Raw genomic sequence first — 22,061 nt, 5'->3', positions numbered from 1 at the left:
ATGGGAGAGGCTGAAGAAAAAAAGTGGGCAGGTAGAAAATGAAGTTTTGGGCCGTCCTCTGCGTTTGGAGCAACGCGGTTGGCCACGCCTCGCCAGCAGGACGTGCTGCACCGTGCCGTCGGCTCATCCGGCCAGATTCGCAACACCCGGACGGACGAACAGACAGACAGACAGACAGACAGACAGACAGACAGACAGACAGACTTTGGCGGATTGAAGGCCACCTGTTTTGATTGCACAGATTTGCATGTCGGGGTGGCGACGCGCTTCGTCCCGCCGACGGACGACGTGGTTCGGCTTTCTTCGGGGACTTCCCTGGCGTCACTTTTTGTGTGACGGCGTCGTCACGCGGACGTGACGGGGGCGTGGCGTGACGGCCCTGTTTGTTTGGGCCGCGAAGGGGTAATTCCATCGGATGACTAAACACCACCTGACGCGGCCCCGCCGCGAGGGCCCCGCGCTACGCTACGCCCCGCCCGGCTCAGGCCGCCGCGCGCGCTCCTACAATAGACACTCTCGATTCCGGAAATTTGTACCCGTGCGCGGTTCGGCGCGGCTCGGCGCGGCTCGGCTCGGCGGCCCGAACGGGGTCACGATGGAGCCCCTCGGATTATAATTCGAGTCTATCATTTGGATGCGAGCCGCGCGCCGAATGGCCGCTTTCGAACGCAAAGTGACGGGCACGCCAGCCCGAAACCCGAAAACAGGATCGACGCCACGACACCCTAATAATTCCATTGTCTATTGTGGTGGCCGCGGTGGCCCTGGTGGCGGCTTTGCCCATGGCTTTGCCCGGCAGCCCGTGGCCGGCCCTTGTGCTGCCATTACCGGCCTGGACCACCGGGACCACCCAGACCACGCCGCCCACACCGCAAGGCCCGGCCCCGTCACGGGCGCCTTATTTTTAACACCCCACTGCCGCTCGGCACACAGTGGGTCAGAAGACCAGTGGCGGTGGTCAAAATCCCGGACGCGTTTTGAGCTCCAGAGTCGCTAAATGGGAATCGGACGTGTGACCCCATCAATGGAATCCTCGTTCAGAGAGCAATCCATTGGTAGGGTCACCCGTTCGGTTCGAGTCCTGTTTAGCGACTCTGGAGCTCAAAACGCGTCCAGAGTTTTTGCCGCCTCCACCGGCCTTCTGGCCCACTGTTCGGCGGTGGTTTTCGAAAACCGGTGCTGGTTCGCAGTGATGTGGGTCGCCGTTCCTGCTGCGAACCCTCCGCGCTCCGCCCTCCGCGCCGCCGAGCCCTGCACGATATGGGGCACTAAGCCATTATGCAAAGGGCTGGCCCTTTGTACTGCTCGCCGTGCCGGGGGATTCCATACGCAATCAATGCCTGCGTTATTCCCCGTGGAGGCGGTGTCGCGCGCGTGCGGAGCATGGCGAGTGCACGGCGCGGTGCATGGTGTGGTGCACGGTGAGGCGCATGCTGAGGTGCACGGTGAGGTGCACGGTGTGGTGCACGGTGACGCGCATGGTGAGGTGCACGGTGAGGCGCATGCTGAGGTGCACGGTGAGGTGCACGGTGTGGTGCACGGTGACGCGCATGGTGAGGTGCACGGTGAGGCGCACGGCGCGGTGCATGGTGAGGCGCCGCATGGTGAGGTGCACGACCAAGGGTCGCGTGCTGTCCGCCGAGTGCAAGTCACCCCGCGCCATTGTGCCCGACAACTCGTTGGAGCCCTACGCCCTGCCCAAGGGCCTCTCCTGGGTGGCTAGGCGCATGGCGTGGCCGTGGCGGGGCTTGGCCTTGACGAGCCCCGGTAGCATGGCCGCCCCGCCAGGCCGCCCCAGGGTAAAATACCTACAGTCCGGCCAGGCAGTACACTTCGATCTGAAAATCTCGCCGCATTATGTATTCTCTCTCTCGATCGACCAGTTTCAATTTTTTAAAGTTTTTTTTATGTCTTTATCATAGTTTTGCGGTCCAGTTAGAAGAGGATTTACGACTCTATCTAATGTAGTTTTTTTTATCAGATGCCCCGGTAGTCTGTTCACTCTGCTCCTCCGTGGTTTTTCTTTCGGCGGCTTTTTTTTTTTTCAGTGTGTCTGCCGGTCGTATTCTAATGGATTTTATCGTCATATCGTTCGGCCGGCCGCACGGAGGTAGCGCTGCCTGGGCTGCCTTGGCTGCGTTCGCTGCGGGCCAGATGGACGTGTCCGGAGCAAACCCCCTCATCTTTACACCATTTTAGCCCGACTTGCCCCCGCTGCTTGCTGCCGGACTTATCGCCGCATCGCATAAGAGCAGAGCCCGTCAGGGGGCGCACCCTGCCCCACCCCGCCCTGCCCCGCCCCGCCCCGCCGTCGTCGAATTTGTTGGGCAACGTTTGGCGAGCCTTCACATCGACACATCCGTAATGATACACATGCCGGTCCCTTTCACAAGCGGTACGTACGTCGCGGCACTGCGCGGTACGTGAGCCGCATTTGCATTCGAGAACAATCGCCGTCATAATCGATACTTCGAGATATCGAAAGCGCGCGCGCGCGCTCGGCGCAACAACGCTCTGCGTCGCCTCGCTCCGCCCGCCTCGGTTCGATTCCGGAGCGCGGCGGCCTGCCCCTCGCCTGCAGCTGGTTGCATTTGCGACTCGGACTCACTGGGACGGACGAGTGGAGGGGGAGCGGCACGGCACGCCACGGCAGCTTAATAAAGTAGTACCAACTAATTGCGTGAATGAGATGCACGTATGCATTGCTGCCAACCTGCTACCGTGCGGCTGGCCGCGTGTACAGAGGACGTTTGTTCATTTGTTTCTCGCTTCCAGCTGGCCAAGGAGGGGAGAGAGAGAGAGAGCGAGAGAGAGAGAGAGAGAGAGAGAGAGAGAGAGAGAGAGAGAGAGAGAGAGAGAGAGAGAGAGAGAGAGAGAGAGAGGCGCAATGTCGGGAAGCAAGAAAAATGGAGGTGGCAATGAATCCGGACGCTCGTCCGTTCGAGTGCCGAAAACGCGGCCCCGCAGATGAATGCCACGTAATTATATCGGCCCGTGTTAAGCTGCGGGGGTCATAATTGTTTACGATTCTCCCTCTCTGTCCGTTTGTCGCGACATTGGCGTGCGTGAGAGAGACGAGCGACGGGGAGCGGGGTCCGGGGACGCCCCGGACTGGTCCCTGTGGTCTCGGCCTTCGGGCGAGAGATGCAGGGGACGCGCCCAGCATTCTTGATAAATTACAGAGGGCGCCGAATGGAGACTGGAGGACTGGAGGGGCATGAGGCCGGCTGGAGTGGCTGGACGTGCCGGACTGTCTTCCGCGCCTCAAAACCGCTCAAAACGCTGGCGCGGTGCGGCGGGGCACAGTGGGCCAGAAGACCGGTGGAGGCGCGGCCAAAGTCCCAGACGCGTCTTGAGCTCCAGAGTCGCTAAACAGGCCTCGAACCGAACGTGTGACCCCACCAATGGATTCCTCGTTCGAAGAGCAATCCATTGGTGGGGTCACACGTTCGATTCGAGTCCCATTTAGCGTCTCTGGAGCTCAAAACGTGTCCGGAGTTTCGACCGCCTCCACCGGTCTTCTGGCCCACTGTAAGGCGCCCTTCCGCGGCCAGCTGGGTGGCTGCCTCATCTCCATACAGCCCCGCAGCCCCACGCCCTTCGCCCCGAGGCCCTCCGTCCCCCAAGGACACGCGGCCCCTGTTGCAAAGCCGGGCCGATTAGCCTGCTGGAGTCTAATAATCATAATCGAGCAGACGCCCTCCCGGCCTGGAGGCCTGGAGGAAGGAAGGTAGCCCGTGCCGCCACTGTGCCGCCGTGCGCCGCGCTAGGGTTGCCAACTAGAGGCAGGCCGGACGGCAACCCTAGGAAGGGCGTGCCGCGCGTCACTCGGATTGGATTCTGCTCTAATAAGCGGCCCTGTTCACTTAGGCTCCTACGCTGTGATTAGCACCGTGGAAGCGTCGCGGCACGGCGGGGGGGACTCACGACGTCCACGGCACCGGGCACCGGCACTGGAAAAAAAAGGGAGGTGGACAGTATTTTTTTTTTTTGGTGTTGTGTGTATTTTGGCTGGGATGCTGGCGCGGTGTTTTTAGTAGCACTTAGTGAACGGCGGGGCGGGCTGCCTGGCCGGGCTGCCTGGGACACGCCGGGGTGGGGGCTATTTCTCAACCTGTCCGATGCACAAGGTCTCGCCGCCACGCCCCGCCACGCCCCGTCCACTCCGGGTCCAGGCTGACCGTCGATACGGGACCGCGACGCGGAGCACCGAATTTCCACCCGCAGGCTGCCGGCGACGTTTCGGAGGTTCGGAGAGCCGCCCCCCAGTGGGCCAGAAGACCGGCGCAGGCGGCCAAAACTCCGGACACGTTTTGAGCTCCAGAGTCGCTAAATGGGACTCGAACCGCACGTGTGACCCCACCAATGGATTGCTCTCCGAACAAGGAATCCATTGGTGGGGTCACACGTTCGTTTCGAGTTACTCTGGAGCTCAAAACGCGTTTAGAGTTTTTGGCCGCCTCCACCCGTCTTCTGGCCCACTGTCCGGCCCAACCGAGCTGGCTGCCTGGGGACGACAGTGGCGCCACCTGTTGCGGCCCGCATTACCGCGGCCCTGGCTGCCAGCCCCGCCAGCCCCGCCGACCCCAGCATAATAACGGCCGACCGACACAGTTCACTTGGGGAGTCGGCCCGGCGGACTTCACCTATTACATTCTATCGTGCCGAACTTGCGCCGCCGAGCCAAGCGGCCCACAGTGGGCCAGAAGACCGGCGGAGGTGGCCAAAACTGCAGACGCGTTTTGAGGTTCAGAGTCGCTGAGCGGGACTCGAACCGAGCGCGTGACCCCACCAATGGATTCCTCGTTCGGAGAGCAGTCCATTGGTGGGGTCACACGTTCGGTTCGAGTCCCATTTAGCGACTCTGGAGCTCAAAAGGCGTCTAGAGTTTTGGCCGCCTCCACCGGTCTTCTGGCCCACTGTGCGGCCCCTAGCGGCGAGCACTGCGGAGTCGACGCAGTCGATGACGGCGGCCAGATACGGAAATATGGAGCGAGTTGGCGGCGAACTTTGGCTGAGGCAGAACGCGCCTCAATAGACCCTGGCTTGGGCCGTTTGGCTCGGAATGCCGGCAATAACCCACCATAACTGCAGTACTGACGTAACAAGCAAGCGAAGACACTCGTTTCGCAGTGGGCCAGAAGACCGGCGCCGCGGCGGTCAAAAAGCGCGTTTAGAGCTCCAGAGCTGCTGAACAGGACTCGAACCGATCTTGTGACCCCCACCACCAATGGCTTGCTCTCCGGACGAGGAGTCCATTGGTGGGGTCACGCACGTTCGGTTCGGGTCCTGTTTAGCGACTCTGGAGCTCAAAACGCGTCTAGAGTTTTGGCCGCCTCCACCGGTCTTCTGGCCCACTGTGCGTTTGCTGAGAGTCCGGCCTTGAACCTTTGAACCGGGTCCACGTTGTCCGCTCGCTTTCCGACGGTCGTGTAGCGGTCATTGTCGCAGGTGGCGTCCTCGGCGTCCTCATCATACGCGCGTTATTCTGAAATTCAAATGCGGCTTGCGTCCGTTTCGTCTTCTTGTTTTACGCCGGTGTAATTATTTTCTGGTGCGTGCGTGTGTGCGTGCGTGCGTGAGCGTGCCCCTGGGCCTATGTCGGGCCTACGCACGCGCGGTCGCTGCTGATGGAGGCCTCTGCGCTGTTCCCCCTTTACACACACCTTTTCCGGCCGTTCAAACCGGTCGCCCATCTCTCTCTTGCACAGGGTGGCTGCCCCCCCTCTCTCTCCCACTCCCTCTCCGTGTGTTCCCACAGGACTGAGGGAGAGAGAGAGAGAGAGAGAGAGAGAGAGAGAGAGAGAGAGAGAGAGAGAGGGAGAGAGGGGGGGGGGGGATTCCCACCTGACACCCCATCGATGCCCGTCGAAGCCACCGCCGCATCCATCATGATCTCCGCCACCAGCAGGCCGCATTCCCGGTTACTTCTGTCTCCCTTTTTTCGGAAACCCTAATGGCGTTTAACAGGCGGTGTAAGTGAGACAGCCGGAGGGAGGTCGGCCTGCATGTCGCCTGCATTTCCTGTTTCCCGTGTGCGGAATTTGTGTCGGTGGCCGAGCCGCCCGGAGGAAAACCGAGACTCCCTCGTGTGCATGCTGTGTGTGTGTGTTTATTCTGCGAGGGCTTTCGCGCTGGAGGGGGTCTTGTGGGTCGTGTAAGACGTGCGGACCTGGAGGTGCCCACTGCTACCGGCCACCACTATTGAAACACACGGATACATGCACACACACACACACACACACACACACACACACACACGGAGTGCAGGCGCTGCCCTGGTAACTGCACCCCTGCGGGGCGAATGCACTTATTTTCCGTCCCCGCGTGTAAACTGGACCGGTTGGCGAGCGGACTGCATGCACCTTGGGCTGCACTCGGCCGCGCCGTGCCCCGCCCTGGCGAGCCGGCCGCGAGGAGGGGCTAAGCCTGCACGGCCTGCACGGCGAGCACGGCGTCTTTGTCGTCGCGAAGCGGGAGCCAAAGGATCAAAGTCATCACGGCGCGGAAATTTATTGCTCGCTCTGATTGCACGCTTTGCTGCAGACTGCAGCCTTCTTCGTCGCTCTGTCTCTCTCGCACCTGTGCGGGGCGCCGTACGAGTGCGAGAGGGACCGAGCGACGAAGACGACTCTCGGAATCAGTCCGCTGGATGGATGAAGCTGGCTGATGCTGGCCTGCCGCGGGGAAGTGACCGAGGCTCGCGAGTTAGCCCCGCTCTAAACAAGTATAATCTAACGCAGGGGGGGGGAGGGGAGGGAGAGAGAGAGAGAGAGAGAGAGAGAGAGAGAGGAGAGAGAGAGAGAGAAACGAAAAAAGGCAGGAAACTCGTTGACTTTTGCAGTTGCTTTTCCTGGAGAGGCCTGTTTGTGTGTGTGTCTTTGTATGAGTATGTGTGTGTGTGCGGTTAGAGCGGTGCGTCTCTGCTGTTGACACGCAGCCCGCTGTTTGTTTGGCAGCGAGCGGTACCTCTTCCTTCTCTTCCCTCTCTCTCTCTCTCTCTCTCTCTCTCTCTCTCTCTCTCTCTCCTCTCTCCTCTCTTTTCTCTCTCTCTCTCTCTCCCCTGTCCTCCTCTTTTTCCTTGGCGCCTGCAGCTTGCGGTGTAGGCGCAGCGCTGCTCGGCGGCGCGGCCTACCCGGAAGGGGCCCCCTGTGACGCAGCCGGCCCGCCACACTCGCCTGCGCGGCGGGCCGGCCTACGCTGCAGGCGATTGCGATTGCGATTAATGCCTGGACCACAAGTGATCGTCTGGCTTTCGGGCCCGCCCGGTCATGTCGGTGATACACCAGCACGTGACGGGGCGTCCCTACTGAGAGGAGTGGTTTTCTAGGCGCTCTGGGCGGCCGCTCTGTCTCTCTCGCGCTCCTGCGGCGTTCCCTGGGGGTGCGAGAGAGACGGAGCGACTAGTCGCCGTCTCGTCGCCGTGGCAACGGCGTCGTAAAAGCCCCCGCGTCACGGCGCGGGCGGGCTGGCCAGACCAGGCCGGCTTGCAGTGGTGTGTATAAACCGTGAAAGCGAGCAGTGTGTGTGTTCGGAGCACCGCGGCTCCGCCACTGTGAGTCTGGAGCCGAGAGAAAGTGTCAACGGGAAGCTGGAAGTCGCAAACGCGGAAGGCCGGGATGACGCGCATACGGCACTGCCTGCAGTACTGCAGTGTGCCTGCAGTGTCGCGCGGGGAAAGTGAAGTGGCGTGTCTCGCGCGTCTCCACTGACAGAGTCCTCCTGGAAAAGCGGGTTTGGCGACGCACAGTGGGCCAGAAGACCGGTGGCGGCGGTCAGAATCCCTGACGCGTTCTGACCTCCAGAGCGCCGGTCTTGTAGGCCCCAGTGCGGCGCTCCAGCGACTGCCGATATCGTTGTGGCGGCCATGCTATCCGCAGGACGCTAAACCGCGCAACCTGCGGCCGGACTGCGAATAGCCAATATCGGCCGAGCGGCCGTAACCCGCCGATAACTTTCCTCGCCAATACCGAACGGACGGACGGACGGGGTGCATAACGCCAACGGGGAGGTGCACTGTAAGAAGACGCCCCCGCAGTGCGTTTCCGTAAGAAGAAGGAGAAGAAGAAGAGGAAGAAGCGGGGGAGGGGGAGAAGGAACCACTGCGTGTTTCCGGCAGCGTCTCCAAGCGAACTTCGGCGGTTAAGGGCGTAGGAGCGGGTGGCTACTCTGAGAATGGTAGCATCCGAGAGCGTTTTCGGGTGCATCCGCAATCGTCTGAGGCCGGGGCCCCGATGCCCCGTAGACCTGGTTCGCAGACAATGCACCCTCGGCCGGCTGTTTATGGCCGGCCTGCCGGAGTGCGGGTGAGTGACACCCCGGCACGGGGCTCGGCCTGGGCCGCACGGAGCAGATCGCCAGCTTTTCGTGAGCTCGGGGCCGGTCTTCAACTCCAAGTCCAAGTTTCAGGTCAAAATCAAAAGTTTTGACCAAATTTGACAAAATATTTTTTGAGAAGTACTGATTATTTCTATATAGCTAAAAAAGTTGTTTTCGTTGCTCTGTTAAAAGTGGCCGCAGAAACTTCATTTTTAGATGGAAAGATCAAAAATTTCATCCCGAGTACAATGGTGAACATCCCATGAGTGTCAAACGACGCGTTAGAAAAATTTTAGCTTTCAGGTAGCGAAAGGATCGCCTCCCTTTTGTGTGGAGAGGCCTGCTTCACAATGGGCTGCGCCGAGGCGACGATGATGACAGGCTGATTTATTACCCCCAGGCCCAAAATACAAATTTTCAAACGAGCCTTTTCGCGTTTTTGGAAAATGCGGCAATGGATTTGTCGTTGAAAGCTGGGTCTAATGGTGTTTGAATTTTTGTTCTACGATAATTTCTACCAAAATCGCGACGAAAATTGGCCAAAACTGGTCGGGGCCCGGTGCCGCCTGCCTTGCAGACGGCTCCTCGACGGCTCCCCTATTGTCCGCCCGGCGCGTCACCCCGGACCCCGACTACCTGCCCCGCGCTCCGCTGTGCGACAGAAACAACACATCGGCCGAAGCAGCCTGTCTCTCTCTACTGGTGCAGGACCTTCAAATCTGAGTGATTTTCTAGACCACACGACGCGAGTACCACACCTTCTAGAGGAATGGAAAAAACTTGCCCGTGCTGACAAAGGCATGGCCTAGGGGATGTGATGGTCCATTTTTTCGCCCTTTCATTAGATTCCGCTCGGGAGCTTCCTGAAAATCACTCATTTTCAAGGCGTTCCAGGTACGTTCCTAGACGATAGAGCGCAAATTGGAGTAGACCATCCCCTGCATACAGTCCCTGACAACATGTGTGCAAAGTTTCAAGACGCTGCGACCCTTGATTTCCCCGTCGTGTGGTCTGGAAAATGTAAAAAACCCCCAAAAATTTTCGAATTTTGGGGCGTCGCGACGCCGAAACTATGCGTCGCCGGGAAAAACGGTTTGACATGGTGCCTTACCACATCGATCACTATCAATTGGTGAAAAAAAAAATTTGCGCTCCTACGCCCTTAAAAACACCTCGCGTTGCCCGGCACCCTCCCCTCGCCCCTCCCCCTTTCTCGCCACCCATTCGCACTTTCGCGGCTCACGGCACAATCCTATCAACTTTTCAATTATCGTAAAACAACGCCGGCAGAGCAAGAGAGAGAGAGGGAGAGAGAGAGAGAGAGAGAGAGAGAGAGAGAGAGGAAAGGACACTGCGCGGCGCGGACGTGTTCTCTTTTGCGTTTTTCTTCTCAAAGAGACGGGCCCGGTGCGGCCGGCCGCCGAGATCGGAAGCGCGCGTAATGTATTCGTATTCAGATTGGGGTGATCAATACTTTGACGCGGCCGCGCCGCCTTGCTCGCAGTGCAGCGGTCTGGGCAGCGGCCGAGCGATATCATAAAAAAATCAAAGCGAACCGTAATTTGGGCTGGACGGCTGATAGGCTAGCGTATCGGGGGTTACTAATGAGGGGGGGGGTGGAGGGGATGCCCCCCCCCCCCCCCCCGCCTTTTATTTACCATTTCTGTGCTGCTCTTGTCTGCGGCCGATATGGCGTGGCTCTTTGAAAAGAAATACACTTGCCAACGCGTCCCGGAATCAATCCGCTCGATATCGAATCAACTCCATTTTTTTTTTCTCGAACGATTTTATCTCCTTTTTTTTCTTTGACCAGTGTCGTTCGTTGGCCTGCGTCTTTTTTTTTCTTCTCCCAGCGTGCATCTGCGCTGATCCTCGCTTTTATTATTGCACCCGCTATCTGCCGCGGCCTGCCTCGGAATCTAGTAGTAGTCGGGGGAGCGCGAGGAGGGCAGGGAGGAGGAGAAGAAGAAGGCCTTTATTTATGACACAATTCGTAAATCTGCCTGGGAGCGACCACACCATCACCACTACCACGGCCAGGGCACGGTCAGGGCACGGCCAGGGCACGGTCAGCCCAAGGCAGTCCACCTGTACGCCTGAGTGCTAATCCAGTGACATCACACACGCACACACACACACACACCACACTCTGCAGATGGTTCTCCCTCTCCCCCCTCCCTCTCACCCCCTCCCCCCTCTCTCTCTCTCTTCTCTCTCTCTCTCTCTCTCTTCTCTCTCTCTCTCACTCTTTTTCCCCTCTCTCTCTCTCACTCTCTCTCTCTCTTCTCTCCCCTCTCTCTCTCTCTCACTCTCTTCTCTCTCTCTCCCACTCTCTCTCTCTCTTTTCTCTCTCTCTCGCTCTCTCTCTACCTCTCTACCTCCAAGATACTGGCTGCCGGCCGACTCCATACCGCTCCCAAATTTGATCGCTCCAATTTGGTCCCGTGAGCCAATAAACAATCAATCACACGGCAGCGCTGCGTTGCGCTGTGTGGACCCACTCGCTCACACTGTGAAGTGAAGGCGGCAGTCGGCCTTTCTGGGAGCCGAAAAGGAGAGGGCTCCGGGCGCCGCCACGCCGCCGGCCTCTGTCTCTCTCGCACCTCCTACGGGACGCCCCGCGAGTGCGAGAGAGACAGAGCCACGGCTCTCGGAATGAGGCTGCCGCTCGCGTTGTTTGTGGAGCTATCCATTATTTTTGCCGCCGCTTTTCCTTACGGTCGAAGGTCGCCGCTGCTCTACATTTCATTGCGTAAGCGGCGCCGGCCGGCCGACCGCCGCACTGGAGAAATTGTGATTAGGCCGCTGCTGCTCATGAACCCCGTGTGGAAGCGACGAGGTGGCCATTCATCTCGCGGTCCCTCCGTCTCCCTCGCTCCGCCGCGCCCCTGCGGCGCGCCGCTGCGAGTGCGAGAGAGACGGAGCGACGCGACTAGCCCCGCCGCCGCCGGTCACGCGCACGACGAGGACGTAGGAGGAGAGCAGCACGGCGCACGCCACAATGCAGCAGCCGGCGTGTCTCATCAGCCCGCAATTTGGAAGTGAGATTGGCCGGCCTGGCGCTGCAGTCGTCTCTCTCGCGCCCGTGGGGCGTCCCGCGCGGGTGCGAGAGAGACAGAGCGACGAGAACGACTCTCGGAATCCAGTGTGCCGCCGGACGCCCGCTCGCCACTGGCCGCGGGGTTGGCACCACTGCTGCCTTGAGAATGCGCGGCCATTACGAATGCAAAGAAAGGGCGCCGAGAAAAATGACGAAGCTGGTGAACCGGGCATGCTAATGCCTCTGTGTGTGTGTGTGTGTGTGTGTGTGTGTGTGTGTGTGTGTGTGTGTGTGTGTGTGTGTGTGTGTGTACAAACACTGCGAGGATTTTGGAGCGAAAACCAGCGGCCGGCTGCTGGTAATAAGATGTAATGGAACACTTGATCCCGGCCGTGCGGTCGCCGAGCGAGCTTTGAAGCCGAGAGTCGGTTTCGTCGCTCTGTCTCTGTCGCACCCACACGGGACGCCCGACGAGTGCGAGAGGGACATGGCGACGAAAACGGCTCTCGTACTCAGCCTGGAGCAGGCGCCGCCGCCCTCCTGGACTGCCCCGGACTCGCCCCGCCCCGCCCCGCCCCGCCTCGCCCCGCCCCCCGCGCCCGCGCCCCGCCCCCCCGCCCCCCCGCCGTCGCACCGAGCAGGCCTCCAGCCAGGCCTGCCCGGGCCGCGCGGCTGGCCAGCCTGCCCGCAGCGAGATCAGTTTCTCTGTCGGCTCATGGCTTTCGCTTTGTGCGACAACATGAGGAACGCGCGCGCACAACGTGCAACGTGTGTGTTTCAAGCGCCGCCTACACCGCCAGGAAATAACGGGCTCACTACACTGCCAACTCGCAGTGGGCCAGAAGACCGGCGCAGGCGGCCGAAACTCCAGACGCGTTTTGAACTGCAGCGTCGCTAAGCAGGACTCTAAGCGAGTGGGTAGCCCACCAACCGATTCCTCGTTCGGAGAGCAATCCGTTGGTGGGGTCACACGTTCGGTTCGAGTCCCATTTAGCGACTCTGAAGCTTAAAACGCTTCCGGGATGTCGACCACCTCCACCGGTTCTTCTGGCCCACTGTGCGACTGCAAGGGCCGACATTTTTCAAAGTTTCTCGCGTCGAATGTGTGTGTTAGTGTTTGCGAGTGTTTGTGTGACTAACTGGCTGCGGTTTTGTTTGTTGCAGGTATGGGACGAACGTGTACCAGGACCCGGCCGCCATGGAGTGAGTACGCGGTGGCGATGGCGCGATCGGTGGCGCGATACACTGGCAATGACACGACGCGACACGCTACAGTGGGGCCGTGGGTGTCGCGACACTGTCGCCCCGCGACACGCCCCTGCCGCACGCCACTACACTCGACAGCTGACGACTGATTTCGTCGCTCTGTCTCTCTCGCGCCTATGGGGACACCCCATGAGTGCGAGAGAGACAGAGCGACCGGAGTCAGTCTACAGTGTGGCGGGGCTGCCTATCCCCGCGGCGGAACGTCCACTGAGGCCGACGTCGCCCACCGGCAGGCCGGCAGCACACTGACTCCGAGAGTCGTCGCTCTGTCTCTCTCGCACCCATACGGGAAGCCCCATGAGTGCGAGAGAGACAGAGCGACGACTCTCGGCGTCGGTCTGCAGGGCCCACATGTCGTCCGCGGGTCCCACGCAGCTCGGCCGGCAAGGCTCCGTTCCCGCAGGCTAGGAAACGGCGTCGGCGGCGCGAGCGGCTACTGCTGGAGACTCACTCCGTCTCTCTCTCTCCCTCTCTCTCTCTCTCTCTCTCTCTCTCTCTCTCCTCCCCTTTCTCTCTCTCTCTCTCTCTCTCTTTTTCTCTCTCTCTCTCTCTCTCTCTCTCTCTCTCTCTCTCTCTCGGCACGACCCGTGAGTGCGAGGGAGACGGAGCGACCCGCCGCGCTGCTGCTGCTCTGCTTCGCCTCCTCGCAAATTAAAACAATCGCCGGTGGGCGGGGCGGGGCGCGGGGCGGCCCTGCGGTGGGAAGCGGACGACGCGGCGGCGCGGCTCGGATTTCAAAATGTGGAATTGGCAGCGCATTCGCCGACACGTGTCCCACTGATTGGCCATGCAAATCAAGCAGGCGCACTGTGAAAAAAAAAGGACGGAAAAAGTACGGAACGTTCCGCACTTTTTTCCGTACCCTTTACAGGGGTTTCATAGGAGCAAGTAGGGAAACGTTCCGTCCCTTTTCCCCGTACCTCCGTACTAAATTTTTCTGTACCATTTTCGTACAAAAGTACGGAATTTTTTACAGTGCGGCCTGATTCCGGGAGTCCATCGCTCTGCCTCTCTCGCACTCATGGGGCGTTCCGTATGGGTGCGAGGGAGACAGAGCGACGAAAACGACTCTCGGAATGAGTGCGCTGCCGGTCGAGACTTCCGCCTGCCGCCCACGCCGCCGTCGACGGCCTAGCGCCGCCTAAGCGCCGCGGCGTGCGATACAAGAGCCTATTAACTGCCGCGCGAATTCTTTTCGCATGCTTTGCAAAGCGCCGCCAAGCGCCGCGGAGAAAGAATACAGCACGAGATGCATCAGGCCCAGCCACTTCCCACGACGCACAAAGGGGACGGACAGAGAGCGAGAGAGAGAGAGAGAGGGCAGAGAGGAGGGGGGAGGGAAAGAGAGAGAGGGAGAGGAGAGGGGGGGGGGGAAGAGCAGGGGTAAGTAGGGGAAGTGAAGGGCAGGGTCAGAAAATGACACACTCTCATCCTAAATTTGGCATTTTTTTAATATTCATTGACGATTGTGCACAAAAATGGATTTCTTTTAAAAGCTGAACAGATTTGTCAAGACAAAATTTGATTATTTTGTTAGTGAAACAAATAAAAATGTTAATGTGCGTATTAATGTGCACAATCGTCTTTACTTCATTAAAGAAAAACTCAGTACGAGTCTGAGAGTGCACCTCCCTGTGGCCCAGTGGCTGACACGAGGCTGACATTACGACATCCAGGGATTTCGTTCTCAGATTTTCATTATCGGTGGAATAACGGGTTGAGGAATGGCTCAAAGTCAATGTATCAACTCGACATAAGGATGTCAATTTTCTCACCCCGTGGACTCTTCTTCCCCGACTTACCCCTCCGTGTGTTAGGTATGGTTCGCCTGGTCACACAGTGGGCCAGAGGACCGGAGGAGGCGGAGGCGGCCAAAACTCTTGACGCGTTTTGAGCTGCAGAGTCGCCAAACAGGACTCGAACTGAACGTGTGACCCCACCAATGGAATCCTCGTTCGGAGAGCAATCCATTGGTGGGGTCACACGTTCGGTTCGAGTAGCGAGTAGCGACTCTGGAGCTCTAAACGCGTCTAGAGTTTTGGCCGCCTCCACCTGTCTTCTGGCCCACTGTGGGTCGCCTTCTCCGAGCGGCCAACGAGACGCTAGACTCTTGAAGGCGCCGGGGTCCGTCCGCCGCGCGTGGTTCCAAAGCGCGCCTCTCTCCTCCTTCTCGGCGGCCTGCTTTATGTCCGATGCCGATTGGCGATACTCCCAGTGCAGGCTGCAGCCTACAGGCGGCACCGCTGCGGGCACTGCGCGCCGTGGCTGCTGGCTGCGCGCCGCGCGCGCGGAGATCCGAGATCCAAATCCAGAGGCAACTGCGCGCAGTTCCGTTCATTGGGCCGCGCGGCCGCGAGGTGCTCTGCAGGCCGATTCGGGGAGTCGTTTTCGTCGCTCTGTCTCTCTCGCGCTCGCGGGGCGTCCGGGATGGGCGCGGGAGAGACAGAGCGACGACTCTCGGAATCAGTCTGCTGCAATCTGCAATGCCCATGTGGGCTGTGCTGGCCGACTGGACCGCGCAGTGCAGTGTGCAGGGCTGCCCATCTTGGGGCGCCGCGTGTGATAGCGCCCCCTGACCCTGAGTGGGGCTCCCCCGCCCCCCCCCCACCCCACCCCACCCCGCCCCCCCCCACCCCCCCCCAAACCCCCCCCCACCCCCCCACCCCACCCCACCCCGCCCCACCCCCCGCACCCCGCCCCGCCGTACTCCCGGGGAAGGTAATTACGTAGCCGGAGCCAAAGCGGTGTGGCGCAAAGGGAGGACTGCGAAGAGTTCTCTCTTGGACGGCACTCGAGTCGCGTGCGTGCGCGCGCGTGTGTGTGCGTGTGTGTGTGTGTGTGTGCGTGCGTGCGTGCGTGCGTGCGTGCGTGCGTGGTTTTGTGTGTGTGGTGTGTGTTTGCGCGTTTTAAACGCGGCGGAGTATCACTCCAGAGCGCAGAGCCACTGATCTGTCTCCCCGGCCACTTTACGGTCGTTCGTACTCGGGGCGCTCAAACGCCTCCGCGCGCCGTGCCCCTAGCAGCCAGCCGTCCAGCATGCGGTCCCCTTACAGAAATGGATTTGTGGAAGGGGGTCGATAAGTGGTACTGGGGACCACTTTTTCGCCCCTTTTCATCCCCCTTTTGACCAAAATCACCCACTGCGACCCTCTTCGTTCATTTTAACCCTTCGTGACCCCGTTTTCCCTCTCAAAGAGACGAGGGGCCCTTTCAGTACCCCTTTTTGCTGCTCAAGCTCAGGGGGCCCTCCAACGGACGTGGCCCCCTTTTTCTTCACGCGAAGGGGGTCCAAAAAGGGGTGCCTTTGACGCGACAGAACGGTGCAGGTGATGACTCTCCATGCACGCCACCAAGTTGCTATTCAGAGGAGTGACGGTCACGATGTCGCGGCTTTCCAAGTCCTGCAAAGTCCTGGTTTCTATGAGAGGATGGCGTTCATAATTAGAATCTGGTTCTAGCCTCAGGTCTATCGTAATTTTTATATTCGTGCGAATTATTGTTTCTGTAACGGGGAAAGAAAACCCCGGACCTGGACCCGGGGGAAAAGGGAAGGGGGGGGGGGGCGATGTCGCAATACTCTTTTTTTTCGTTTTCGGATACGCGCCCCGGGAAGGAAAACAAGCCCGGCGTTCTTAGTCCAGACTTGTAGAAGCATATGGGCGGCGCGCGGACCCTCTGACAAGAGAAGCGCTATGGCTCAGGTGTAAAGTGGAGGTCTCATAACAGAAAGGTCCGAGGATCGAATCCCGACCACAGCGTCGCTTCGCCTACGCGGAGCATGCCCCGCACACTTTTTTGGCACTTTCTTTGGAACCCACCTCAGACCCCCTTTTGGACCCCTTTCTCGCGGTTAAAAGGGTGTGTGCGGCTAGACACCTTTTAGTGGTGCATCTAGGAGGTACCGTGAGAACCCCTTTTTTGACACACTTTATCACCCACTTTTAGCACCCAACAACGACGTGATCCATTTCTGTAAGGGATCGTCTTATTCAACTGTCCGCGGTTCAAATACCCGCGTCGTCCCGTCTTTCTTTCTTTTTTTTTCGCGTCCCCCTTTTTTAACAACCGTCCGCAGACTGTCGCGCGGCGTGTCCTTCGTGGCAGACACCCTCCTCTCGGGCCGCTCCGCACAGTGGGCCATAAGACCGGTGGAGGCGGCCAAAACTCTAGACACGTTTTGAGCTTCAGAGTCGCTAGGAAGGCCTTGAACCGGACGTGTGGCCCTACCAATGGATTTCTCGTTCGGAGAGCAATTCATTGATGGGGTCACACGTTCGGTTCGACTCCCATTTAGCGACTCTGGAGCTCAAAACGCGTCTAGAGTTTTGGCCGCCTCCACCCGTCTTCTGGCCCACTGTGCTCCGCCCCCGTTAGCGTCCCCTCCGAGGGCGGCCCTTCGGAGCCCCGCCAGGGAGGCCCCCGCAGCCCCGTCAGCGCATTATGCAAATGAGCCGTGGGCCCCGCCGGGGCCCCGCGGGGGGTCAAGGCTTCTGTCAGCGCGCGAGGGAAGAAAAATCTGTGCGCCGTTGCTGGGCGGTCGCTCGGCAGTCGCTCAGCAGTCGCTCAGCGCGGCCTGGCCGACGCCGGCCGCCCGACCGCGACGACCACCAGCGTGCGGAGCCCGGCGAAGCCGCGCGGAGCCGCGGGGCGCCTCGAACCGCGGCCAGCGATCGCCCGCACCGCCAGCTAGCCTAACCAAACATTACCGAATCCTAACCTAACCTGCGCTCGCGTCCCGTCCCGTCTCTGCAGCCAGGCGCGGATCCTGGGTTTTTCCAAAAAGGAGGGTAATGGTGATTTTTGCCCGCATAGAGGAGCAAAGAGGCGCGTGTTGCCAACCTCCCAGGCGGCGGCCTATCCAGTACTCAAGGAGATGTGACTACCCCCATCACACACACACACACACACACACACACACACACACACACACACACACACACACACACACACACACACCATTAAATCCACGCCTGTCCTCAGCGCCAACAACGATAGGCGAATTTGTGTTGTCTGGACTGTCGTTGCAAAGCTTCGCACCAAGCTTCGCACCGCCACGCTGGATTCCCGAGGCTGGACTCTCGTCTTAACTCAAACGAGGCAAAACGGCGAGGTCCGCTACACCGTTAGCAACCAGGCACGCGTGGCGCCGCGCCGCCGCTGCTCCGGCGTCCTCCGGGATCGGATTTCGCAATGGCGTGTCACTCCGTGGGCTGTTCCCGCTGCACAGCGCCACTCCACTGGAGTGCCGCTCCGAGTCGGGTCCGCGCGCTGTGTGCTCCACCAGCAGACTGATTCCGAGAGTCGCTCTCGTCGCTCTGTCTCTCTCGCACGCACACGGGACGCCGCCGTGAGCGCGAGAGAGACAGAGCGACGAAAACGACTCTCTGAATCAGTGTGCTGGAGCAGTGGTCGATTGCTCGCCTGCATTCCGGTCGCGGTGCCGCGGTGCACGACCACAGGTGGGAACGAACGGCGCCCGCCACGCCTTTATCTAATCAGAGGCGTTATTCTCCGGGCGTCCGTGCCGCGCCGTGCCGTGCCGTGCCGTGCCGTGCCGTGCCGTGCCGTGCCGTGCCGCGCCGTGCCACGCCGTGCCACGCCGTGCCTTGCCGGCCGGGTCGTGCCGCCCTCCTCCTTGCCCTGCTCTCGCTCGCACTCAATTTACTCCGCAGCCTGTCAGTCGCACCATCAATACGCACTGCAGGACGACAAACGAGAAGTTGAGAGCGGGGTGGGGGGGGGGAGGTAGAAGTGGGAAGGGGGGTCTGAATGTGAACCTTGTGCGACGCAATGCAGAAACAGCAGCCCGGCGTAGTCATCATGGACCTCTGTGGCATTGAAAGATGACCGGGCGGAATGGCCCGTCGGGGCGGGGCGGGGCGGGGCGGGGTGGGGTGGGGCGGGGCGGGGCGGGGCGGGGTGGGGTGGGGCGGGGCGGGGCGGGGTGGGGCGGGTTGCGTAAGGGGAGTCATGACGTAGTGGACGCCGTCCTCCAGCAAGAAATTGCGTCCCAAATACCATAATCCCAACCAAAACCGTCTCGCAAATTTTCGTCCGCCGTTTCTCACGCTAGAAAGTCGCTCTATTTTTCCGCCCGGCCTCGCCCGCCCGTCTTGCTTATTCTGGGCCAAACTTGTTGTGCCCTGCCGGCAGTTTCACAGTGCTCGCTGCATTAGCGAGGGGCGCTTAGCAATTCATTGAATTTCGCCCCCCGGACGTTATTTATTCAATTTGGGCCGCGACTCCCACACTGTGGCGAGGCGGCGTGGCACCGAGCTTTCAGCGTGTAGCGGCGCGACGAGGCGCGGCAGCACCGCGTTGACGCGCGCCCGGGAACCTCGGAAATTGTTTCACAGAGCGGCAGCGCGGCGGCAGCGGGGCGTGTTTGTTCCGAAACTAGTGGCTGGCCAGTCAACGCCGTGTCCACCGGAATCCCTTACAGGGCCGCGCGCGTGAGAGCCCCGCCCCGCCCCGCCTGGGGGTCCTAATGTGGACAAACAATTCACATGGAAGGCCCTTGGCTGGCTGGGCCCTGCCTGCCCTGCCTGCGCGGCGCGGCCGGCCTCCTCGGCGTAATGTGTGTACTGCGGTGTACTGGACGTGTTTTCGAGGCATTATCATAACGCTAATTGTGCATGTTCGGTCGGACGTCCTGGCCACGTCGTCCCGCCTCACGCGGAACGCAAAGAAACGAGCCCCGTGCACACGTGCGTATACACTGCGTACCTCGCCGTGTGTGCCCGGGAAAGACAATAATTAGGCTAAGCAGTAAATTTAATTACGCCCCTAATAAACTTGTCGCGGTAATGAAACTTAATTTTTTTGTGGTGGCGTAAAAAGGGCGGGATTTCGGCGAGGAAAAGCAGCGCGCGGACTCGGGATTTGCCGGGGTGCAAAAACATGCGCTAGAGGGGGAGCGGGATGTAAGTCTTGTTGTTGTTGTTGTTGTTGTTGTTGTTGTTGTTGTTGTTTTCCCCTTTCCTCCGGAAAGCTCTTACACGCCTCGTCTAAACGGCAGACAGAAGCAGCAGCAGCAGCGGGGGCGCGATACCAATCAATGAGCTGCACTCGGCGCTCCTGAAAGGAGTCGGCCGGACGGACGGACGGACGGCAGACAGACAGACAGACAGACAGACAGACAGACAGACAGACAGACAGACAGACAGACAGACAGACAGACAGACAGACAGACGGGCGGACGGGCAGCTTCCTGGACGCCCCCGCGGCCCCGCGCTCACCGAGTTCGTCGTGGAGGCATCAGCACACAATGGCGAGCACGCCGCCAGCCGGTAGCGCGTGGCGCGGCGTGGCACGGCACGGCACGGTGTGGCACAGCCTAACACGGCACGGCACGGCACGGCCACTAGAAAGGCGCCAAGAAAAAGTCGCTCGACTCGACGGCGGCCAAGTTCACCTCGGTCACGTTGCCCCACTGGAAGGAAGGTGCGGGGGAGGGGCAGGGAAGGGGGGATGTTGCTGCTGATTCGGGTATTGAAATTTGGCGCGCGTAAAGAAGGAAGGAGGGGGCGTGTCTAGATTAGTCGCGTCTCCGCCTCGGAGACCTGAGAGGGGGAAGGGGGGGGACTGCAGAGTGACTCCGAGAGGCCTCTTCGTCGCTCTGTCTCTCTCGCACCTGCACGGCACGCCCCGTGAGTGCGAGAGAGACGGAGCGGCGGAATCAACCTGCTGCAGGTGGCATTATCATATTTGATGAACGGAAGGAAATGCGGTTAGGTCGGGCGGCGAGGCGGCGGCCGGGCCGCGGCGAGAGTCTGGGTCGCAGTGCGGAGCAGCCGAAGCAGGCGAAGCAGCCGAAGCAGCCGAAGCAGCCGAAGCAGCCGAAGCAGCCGAAGCAGCCGAAGCAGCCGAAGCAGCGAAGGCAAGCAGCCGAAGCAGCCGAAGCAGCCGAGCAGGCAGCAGCAGCCGAGCAGCCGAAGCAGCCGAAGCAGGCGAAGCAGCCGAAGCAGCCGAAGCAGCCGAAGCAGCCGAAGCAGGCGAAGCAGCCGAAGCAGCCGAAGCAGCCGAAGCAGCCGAAGCAGCCGAAGCAGCCGAAGCAGCCGAAGCAGCCGAAGCAGCCGAAGCAGCCGAAGCAGCCGAAGCAGCCGAAGCAGGCGAAGCAGCAGCCGAAGCAGCCGAAGCAGCCGAAGCAGGCGAAGCAGCCGAAGCAGCCGAAGCAGCCGAAGCAGCCGAAGCAGGCGAAGCAGCCGAAGCAGCCGAAGCAGCCGAAGCAGGCGAAGCAGTGGTGTAGAACAAAGCAGGCGAATGCAAAGCGAGAATTAATATGAAATGGGTCGGGTCGGTCTCGCTCGCTGACTTCAAGGGCACCGGCACGGCGGTCCGCTGAAGGGAAAGGGTTGGCGGAGAAACGAGGACAGTTTTCTTTTAGGGGCTGCCCCGTCGTTTTCGTTACTACACCGTGGGAAGGAAAAGCGACTGGAGGTCGCCGTTGGACCGCAGCCAGTTTTTGTCTCTCGTGTGACCGTATTTTGCAGTGTGGACATCGATTTCCGTGTCAAGCAGTGCGATGTGTCGGTGCACTGTGAAACCAAACGTGGACAACTCCACACTTCCTGGTGTGGAGTAAGTCTCCAAGTCTCCACACTTGGAAGTGCAGAGTTAGCAGCCTCCACACTTCAAGTGTGGAGCAGCTCACATGGCCCCTATCTCTTAGCATGGTGCAAACGTGGACAACTCCACGTTTGAAGTGTGGAGACTGCAAACTCTGCACTTCCAAGTGTGGAGACTGAAAATTCCGCTCCTCCGCATTTCAAATGTGGAGTTGTCCACGTTTGGTTTTACAGTGTGGGGAGCACCGAGACCGATGTCGGGGTCCTCCTCCAAAACGAGGACGATGACGGGGGATCTCTCCTCCAAGATGAGTCCGATGGCGGGGGTCTCTCCTCCAAGACGAAGGCCGTGGCCGAGGCCTAGCCGAAGGGTCGGCCAGTGTGCCGCCGAGTAAATGGATATAATTCCCGCTGTCCGCCCACCAGGCCAGGCCTCGGCCCTCGGCCAGCTCGGCCTCGGAAGCTTTGTGCCCTGGGCAGTCCTGGGCAGCCCTGGGCAAGCAATGCGGGCAGGCCCGGCCTCCGCTCGCCTCCGCCACCTCCGCCGCCTCGGCTTGCTGCCCCAGTCTTGTGTCAATATTGTTCGTGGTGGTCCCCGCGGGGGGACGCGGTGGGGGCCGTGGGGGAGGGGGTCTCGGAGTGGCCGGCCGACGTCCCACCGGATGCTGCGACGGACCTCGGCCACGCCGCCAGCCAGCCAGTGTACACAACACCCTGGCATCAATCCGCCGCCCGCCCAGAGCCAACACAACAACCCCGGGGTTTTTGAGGTCGCCTCGGCCGGCCCTGTCGGCCTCGGCCTCGGCGCGCCCTCCGCCACGGCCTCCTCCATGGCCTCGTCAAGCGCAGTGTCCTCGACAGACCGCCCC

Source organism: Thrips palmi, unplaced genomic scaffold, assembly GCF_012932325.1.
Source record: "Thrips palmi isolate BJ-2018 unplaced genomic scaffold, TpBJ-2018v1 HiC_scaffold_16, whole genome shotgun sequence".
Taxonomy (NCBI): Eukaryota; Metazoa; Arthropoda; class Insecta; order Thysanoptera; family Thripidae; genus Thrips; species Thrips palmi.
Note: the sequence above shows the minus strand (reverse complement) of the source record.